We start from the raw sequence: 8259 nt of genomic DNA on the forward strand, positions 1-8259 counted from the left end.
GGCCGCCTGCAGACAGCCGGGTCGGATTCTTGCAGCGGGACCCGACCCGAGCCCCTGCAGAGACCAGCGAGGCACTCACCTCTACCGCGGCTCCAGCTCTGTGATGTGCCTCTGCAAGCCCAGCACAGAAATTGAGCATGCCGCAATTTGTTTTCCGCGCGGACAAATCGTGGCCATCTGCCTAGGATTGCATTTTGTATTGCAATCCTATAGCAGCAGCCACGGGCGGAAATTCTGCGGAAAATTCCGACGTGGAATTTCTGCCCGTGTGCAGGGGACCTTATTCTAGATGAAAACCTGATGTAGAGTGCAAGGGGCCTCAGACTGGCCAAAAGGTTCACCTTCCAACAAGACAATGACCCTAAACACGCAGCCAAGACAACACAGGAGTGACATAGGGGCATGTGAATGTCCTTGAGTGGCCCAGCCATGACTTGAACCCAATTGAATATCTCTGGAGAGACCTAAAAATGTCTGTCCACAGACGGCCTCCATCCTACCTGACAGGGCTTGAGAGGCTGTGCAGAGAAGAATAGAAGAAAATCCCCAAATCCAAGTGTGCAAACTTTGTGTCATCATATGCAAGAAGACTGGAGCCTGTAGTCATTGCCAAAGATGCTTTAACTAAGTATTGAGTACGGGGTATGAGTACTTATGTCAGTGCAAAATGTTAGTGTTTTATCCTTAAAAAAATGTACAAAGGTTTCTAATATTCTGTTTTAACTGTTTGCGAATGATGGGGAAAACTTGTTATTTTTTTTTAATTTGCAGAAGGCCACAACATAAATTGTAAAAAAAAAAAAAGTGAAGGGGTCTGAAGACTTTCCAAATGCACTGTATATGCTTCAATAGTTTTCATTAAAATATTAGTGCAAAAATCATCAAAATATAGATATTTTTAAGATCCAATATACAAATTGTGTCTAATATACCATTCTGAACCATATAGATAGTTTTTGGAGCAATATAAAGTTTATTGATGCAAATCCATTTCCCAGGTCATTTAAAGGGACAAAGAGGGCCTGGTGTCAAAAGTAGGGACTGCCCCTCCAAAAGAGGGACACTTGTGAGGTAAGACTTTATAAGATGGGAAAACCTCTTTAATAGAGATGAGCGAGTATACTCGCTAAGGCACATTACTCGAGCGAGTAGTGCCTTAGCCGAGTATCTCCCCGCTCGTCTCTAAAGATTTGGGGGACGGCGCGGGTGACAGGTGAGTTGCGGCAGGGAGCGGGGGGGAGATCTCCCCGCTCTCCCCCGCCCCCCACGCCCCCGAATCTTTAGAGACGAGCGGGGAGATACTCGGCTAAGGCACTACTCGTGGTCAGTGAATGCTGTAGGGAGGAAGTAAGGGAATTTTTTAAGCATAAATAATTTTGAAAGCCCCACCCCCAAGGCTACTGTTACAAGGCGACTTTGGCTGCAACAGGGGTCGCACGGCCAAAGATCACCGTGTAGCCCTGCAAGCTTTCCGTTGACACGCAGGTCGCAAAAAAAAATCCACAGAGTTCAATGCAAGTGCAGTTACAGGGCTACATAGCAATCTTTGGTGGTAAGGCCCCAAAGTCGTCGTGTAACTCTAGCCTTATTGTTAATGAATATGTGCGTGAATAAAAAGCTATCCTTGAAAACCCATTTAAGGCCCAAAAGAACTGCCTCCTGATGTGGTTAAACCTATAGTAGAACCAAGTAAAGCTTATATGATATATGTATAGAAATATTTCTGGGGATCTTAGAACTTGAGTCATCTTAAATTCTTGATTATAGTGCACTAACTTTTTCGACAATACTAAAGTCGCTTCCTTCATAGTCTGAAACGTCCGATAACAGGGAACAGTAGATTGCATTAAGTAGCACAGCTGTTCACATTTGTGTTATTTTTTCTTTTTAAATCATGATAATGCGAACCCAATCTAGCAGGGCTAATGCACCGGGATACATAACAAGTATCCATAGAAATCGGCAGGGCTATACTGTATTAGTGGATCTGCATGTGGTTTGCACAGGTATAAAACTTTATATAAACTGGAAGTAGAAAGATTCCGGGTTGAGGGAAAAAATCCAGTATTTTTATTGTGAACATGATAAAAACACCAATAAAGGCAAACAGACCACCGCTGTGCGTTTTTCCAACACGTTTCAAACTAAATTCATGCCATGTATAAGAATGTTTAGTTTAAAACGTTGTGGAAATCACAAGATCCTGCGGTCTGTTTGCCTTTCTTTATTTGAGTTTTTATAGTGTCCATAATAGAGATTCTGGATTTTATTCCTCAACCTGGAATCTTTCTACTTCCATCATTGCTTGCCATGCGTGTTCCAGCGGTCATCCAGGGAGGAACTCATTCAGAAGGGGCAACTAACTATATGCAGCACTGCAGTATGTATGTATGTTGTATTATTCTTTCTAGAATCTCTTGTTCTTAATGTCTGACTGTAATAAAACAGATTTGTTATCTATATAGTAAAATCTGCCATCCGCACACTCAGAGTACAGATTACTATTGTCTTACAAATCTATGTCTTTTCATTGTGATAGATATGTATGTAACCTCTTTTTATTTTTCGGCACCCAGATCTCACAGGACACAATGGTATCTTCTTCGTGGTTTTTATCCATTGTTGCCATTTTCGCCAGTATCCCATCCATCCAGTCTCAGAATTACCGAACATTTTTGGATAAACACATAGTTGAAGATAATGCCAAGATCAATTGCAACATGACCATAAAGGATCGGAACCTCAACAGGGATTCTTGTAGGATTCGTAATACTTTCATCCATGATAGTAATGCGAAGAAAATCCTTGACGTGTGCGCCCCATATGAGAGTTCTACGATTGTTCCCAGTGGAAGATTATTAACGCTCACGGATTGTAAACTGCTAAGATCTCCATCAGCCACAACGTGTTCCTACAGCCAGACAGGGGTGAAGGGAGTCGTTTACGTAACCTGCGAGAAACAACGCCCCGTGCACTTTGTGAAGTTTGAAAAAGGCACCGAACCAGACCCTGAACCCACCCCGAAACCAGGCTTTGCTGCACAGTGCGCCCCCTGTATATGGACGCTGAGTCTTCTTGTCTTCCTTAGAGAGCTGTTGCAGAGCATTTCATTATTTAATATGTAACCGATTGATATTGATCTGACTACACCATCAATGCTTCTGAGGGCCGAGTCACCCAAGCATATGGTAGATTTATTTACATTTTAAAGGGAAGCCACATGGTAAAAAATCCTTCCAGTAAGCCATAACTTTGCTAGGCAGTGCCAAAATGAGTGCAAAAAGGTGCTAAGCAATAGTGCTTGCCACGATATGTGGCCAAACTGAATCTCCATGGCCACACTCTTGTGGAGACCAGTATCGCCACTTTTATACCTCCGTGGTAGAGTCTGAATGCGTTAAAAAAAATGCCATATTAATGAAGCCCTTTTACTTTGGGTCACACGCCATATTTATGACGGCCTTTTTTTACGCTATTATCTCTTGGTGAGGTTTACTGCCAACACAACAGTATTATAAGGGACTAATGATATATTTGAGGGAGCCCCTTTGCAGAGTTTTTTATGCCTTTTGAATAGCAATTATCACATTCATTCACACTTTCCACCTTACCTAAAAATCATCTGTGATTTGAAGGGAATCTCAGTGAAGCAGTAATTTTGAGGATTCAGTGTACACATTGGCAGCTATACAAGGGGGTACTAGATATTTTAATAGAACTTGAAATGTTCCCGTAAGAACTCACGTACACAGCAGTATTTTGTACAGAATCTTAGTAACGTTGGCATGATGTCTCCGTGTACCACTGCATGTCTTCAGTTTCCTACAGAAGCATGGTGACAGAAAATAATATGGCATGCTCCAGTGGACTCTACATGTATGACATTAGTCTACTTCTGGGGCCATTACTTCTAAGGAAGAACATCTCTGTACGCATGGGGAGAAATTTAGTAAGCCCATCATTTCCTATGCCAGGCTTGGTATAATTTCCCCCACGCACCTAATACATGTAGAGGTGCACACAGCTTCATATATTGGGTGCTTGCCGGCACCTCTATGCACATTCTCAGAAATGTCCACCAGGTCTGACCCGGCATACATTTCTGGCATAACTTATGTCAATTTCTGGTGTAAATTATACATAAATCTGTCAGTCCGATTGGCCATACCCACTCCCATTTTCCCCGAAAGTGGGGAGGCTATCGCAAAACACAAAAAAGTTGCAAATTTATCACAAATCACAACTTAAGTAAAAATTTGTGACTTTCTACACCAGAAACTGGCTTAAAACGCTTTACGAATGTTCTCCATGGAGTCCGATGGAGCCAACACTGCAGTGTGTGAAGGTCGTACAGCACTCCATGATGAAACCATGTAAGCTTAATGCACAGGGTTCTGCCATTGGTATGGACCTTTAAGGTACCTTTACACGGGACACAGGACATAAGCGTTGGACAGCCATCCCTCAACTATCGCTCCTGTGCTGTTACACAGGCGTAACAGTCTGTCAGATAATGGAGACAGAACAGCCGGAGATCTCTTGTGGCCGCCCGCCTCCATTTACCGTAAAGAATGAGAAGCTGCGCAGCAGCCCGTCATTTTCAGTGAGCTGAAACGGAATGATTAGCACCAACTGATTGACTTCTCATCCGTACCCTTTTGGGGGCAAAGTGTTCACGGCCCAACAGTCATTTGTAATCACTCATTTGAGCGATTATGCGGGCGCTTGTCGACCTGTGTAAAGGTACCCTTAGGCTGTGTTTACCCAGGGGCTCCTGCACACTGGCGAAAAAATTGTGCAAGATTTGTGTGTTAAGAGACGCACAAATATAAAACCCGTTCTTTTGAATGGGTTCATTCACATTTCTGATGTTTCTATGCATGGCACCGCGTTACGTTGCGATGCAATGCAGGAAACACATCACAGCATGTCCATTCTTCTTATGATATCGCCCATTGCTTTCAATGGGAGAACATCGCAATCTCCTGCCGCAGCTGTGAAGTGACCCCCCGCAGTGATGCGAGGCGGTTTCCTTGTGAAAATGCCTTGCATCTAGGGGTTTTTAGAAGGACTGCGAGGGCAATATCGCGCCGTGATTTACCCGATATCGGCTTTGCCATTGTGCAGGAGCCCTAAAGGCACACTTACGGAAATTACTGGAAAAACATAAATTCCTACATATTTTATGGACGTTTTTCCACTTCATGGAGACAAAAGTCAAGTTACAAACATGTAATATCGCTGGCTTTATACAGTAGCAAATGGTTTGGGTGACTTTTTTTACACACCTGTATCTCTGTCCCAAAGTGCGTTGTATTAATGTAGGCTATTATAAGTGATTTTAAATATATATTATGCAGTACATTTTCACGGTAAATATATAATATTTTGCATGAATGCATACTGTCTTTATTAGGCTGCTTTACAGCTACGTTACAAGGCTTCTCCGAGCAGGATAATATTACATGACCACCTTACATGTACTCATGATATTTACACATTTACACAGATCTAATGCATATGGTGCTGGCGCCCTACCGGGATGGTGCACACTGTTCCCATAGCACACCGGCCATCCAAGGGGATAGGTATAGAGGATAAATATATAGGATAGGCACTCAGTGCTCAGGGTAATAATGCTGGATGGCTACAGGGTATATCTTAATAATCAGTATATCAGTGGGGAGCCTAACCAGGATTGTCATGGCTCATGCTCTGTAATCCAGGTCAGCATTTCAGGGATTCAGAACACATTAAAAACCATCCAGTGAAGAGGAAGCATTTTGGGAAGCGTCCTCTTCTTCAGGTGTAATGTTTAAAAAAAAAATTCTGAGGAAGGGAACCCTCACCGAAACACATTGAGCTTTTTTATTATGTTTTATTATGCACAGCCCTTAGTTGGTCAATAAAATCTGGTTAGCTAGAAGTTCTTGAAGGCTTCATCTTCACTCCATGATTCTTATGCTTCACCTCTATATTTATCTCTTATTCCATGTCCTGCCACCTGAGAGTCATACGAGTAGAGGGGCTGCTCATTTTCATCCAGAGGTTGAAGAATCATTTGCTGATTGTCCATTTCCAATTCTGGTACATTTATTGGTATAATGCTCTATGGGGATCACTGGATGCCACACACCCTGGGGGATTTAATCTGACTATTGGAGCATATAGCATGTCCAGCTTCTGTAGCTCCATTGTCTTTTTAACATAATTTGCCTACTCAAGACAAATGGCAGTGGCAGCACAATGCAGATAGCGTAGAGATCGCGTTGTTCCTACCCACCTTATATAGCGCTTCAGCCATAGAGTTAACAAATACGACATTTGTACTTTCTGAACTTCCCAGCATTCCTTGCTTTTATGCTGTTTTAAAAGCAATGCCTTGTGACCTTATAGGCTATAAACTGAAGGCCCTGGTCCATCCGACTCCCTTGATGGACAAAGAAATATTTGGATATTGATATCAGATCCTATTTTACTCCTTACAGGCATTGTACAGGGTATTGCAGCTCCACAGTGAGTGGGATGGACAAGTTTTCATATTGTAATTGACTGCCAGGAAAACCCAAGAGAGGAAGATGGAAGACCCTTTTGGTGATAAAGAAATTGACTCCATGCGATGTAGTTGACAGTTGTAGATATAAGGCAGCTACTTCCTGTCTCGGACTAAAGGAAGGAAAAGTCTGAAGCGCAGACAGTTGTTATATAGAGGAATGAACACGTACTACACTTAAGAGTTTTTATTTTTACCATGTAATACAACAGCATTCCAAGGTGGAATCCAGCGCCATCAAATAGATGATACATTCTTTTATTGGTACATGTTAAAAAAAATAAAAGCAACCCCAAATTATTTTGCGTTTCGAACTGTGTTAAAATGTCCTAGTCATAACATGAATACCTTCACACACTTTCTCTTTATAGGTGCACCTCCCATTCACTCAAGTACACCAAAGTGAACCCTTAATATAACCCTTACAGACTGGTTCAGCAATAGGAATCTAATACTAGCCAGATAGACCACACTATACATAATATGCAAAATCTGGGAACTATGTTTACTCAATAAAGTTACATCATATCTGATTTATAACTTAAGACTCTTGGATATCACGTATCCAACATCATTATCCAGTAGGCTTCTCTCCTAATTCTCTGCTTCCTTTTCTGGCTTTTTCACCTTCTGAATCGCCATTACTTGAAAGGAATCTAAGTTGCTCTGGTGAAAACGGCGAAGTCCCAGGGGGTTCCTGACAAGTTGCATGACTCAGAATTCCTAATGCCAAAAATATGTTCACCTGTATAGCCGTGCAACATTTGGGCGCAACACAGACTACGTATTTACAGCGCATAACTTAGGCTGGACTCCCACAGTCGTAAGCCTAAAACACTGCATGAGTCATGCATTGGTTTCCCGCTGTGCAGCTGGCGGTGACCCGGTCTATCGCCACGTTAGGCAGCGATATTGTACAGCGCATGACAGTGTATCTCTTGCATACTCTCATGGGCAGTCCACCTGCTTTGTTGTGTTCATATTTCCTGCGCTGTCGCTTCGCAACACCGAATATACATGCTGCCCATTCGCAATGTAATTGGAATGTAACTTTTCCAATGACGGAGCTTCAAAATGCAATGGACATTTGATTTTGAAATTTCTCTTTTACGACCCGCTTGCCGCACAGATTTTCTCGGACCCTAAAGATACTTTTCCATCAACCTTTCTCATCATTGTCCACGGTCTTCCAGAACGTTTCTTGTGGACATTCTTAACAGTTCCATCTGCTTCAAACTTATCTCTAATTCGTGTGATAGTCGCGTAGGTGGATTTTTTGAAAACGGTCTTTGCACTTCCACTGTGTTTTCAAACTTCCAGTAGCAATTTAGGATAAATTTCCTTTGTTCAAAGTTTAATCTGGTATTATGCATTTTGTCTTATGGGTCAAGCCTAAAAAGTAGAGCAAATTAACTGGGGGAAATAAATTAAGACTGAGGCAAAAGAAAACTGACTTAGTTGTCCATAGCAACCAATAAAGTCTCTGCTTTCATTTTCCAGAAGTGGAATCTGATTGGTTTCTATGGGAAACTAAGCCACTTTTCCTTTGCACCAGTTTTGATTTATCTCCCCCATTAAGTTAGAGTATTAAAAATTTTTGAAGTGGGTATACATTTTATAGGGATACAGTAGTAAAAAGCCCAGAAAGCAACTCACCAGCTCCAGCAGGACTTCTGATTAACACGTATCCACAGCAAAGGGAGCTC

Source organism: Eleutherodactylus coqui, chromosome 5 (genome assembly GCF_035609145.1).
Source record: "Eleutherodactylus coqui strain aEleCoq1 chromosome 5, aEleCoq1.hap1, whole genome shotgun sequence".
Lineage (NCBI taxonomy): Eukaryota > Metazoa > Chordata > Amphibia > Anura > Eleutherodactylidae > Eleutherodactylus > Eleutherodactylus coqui.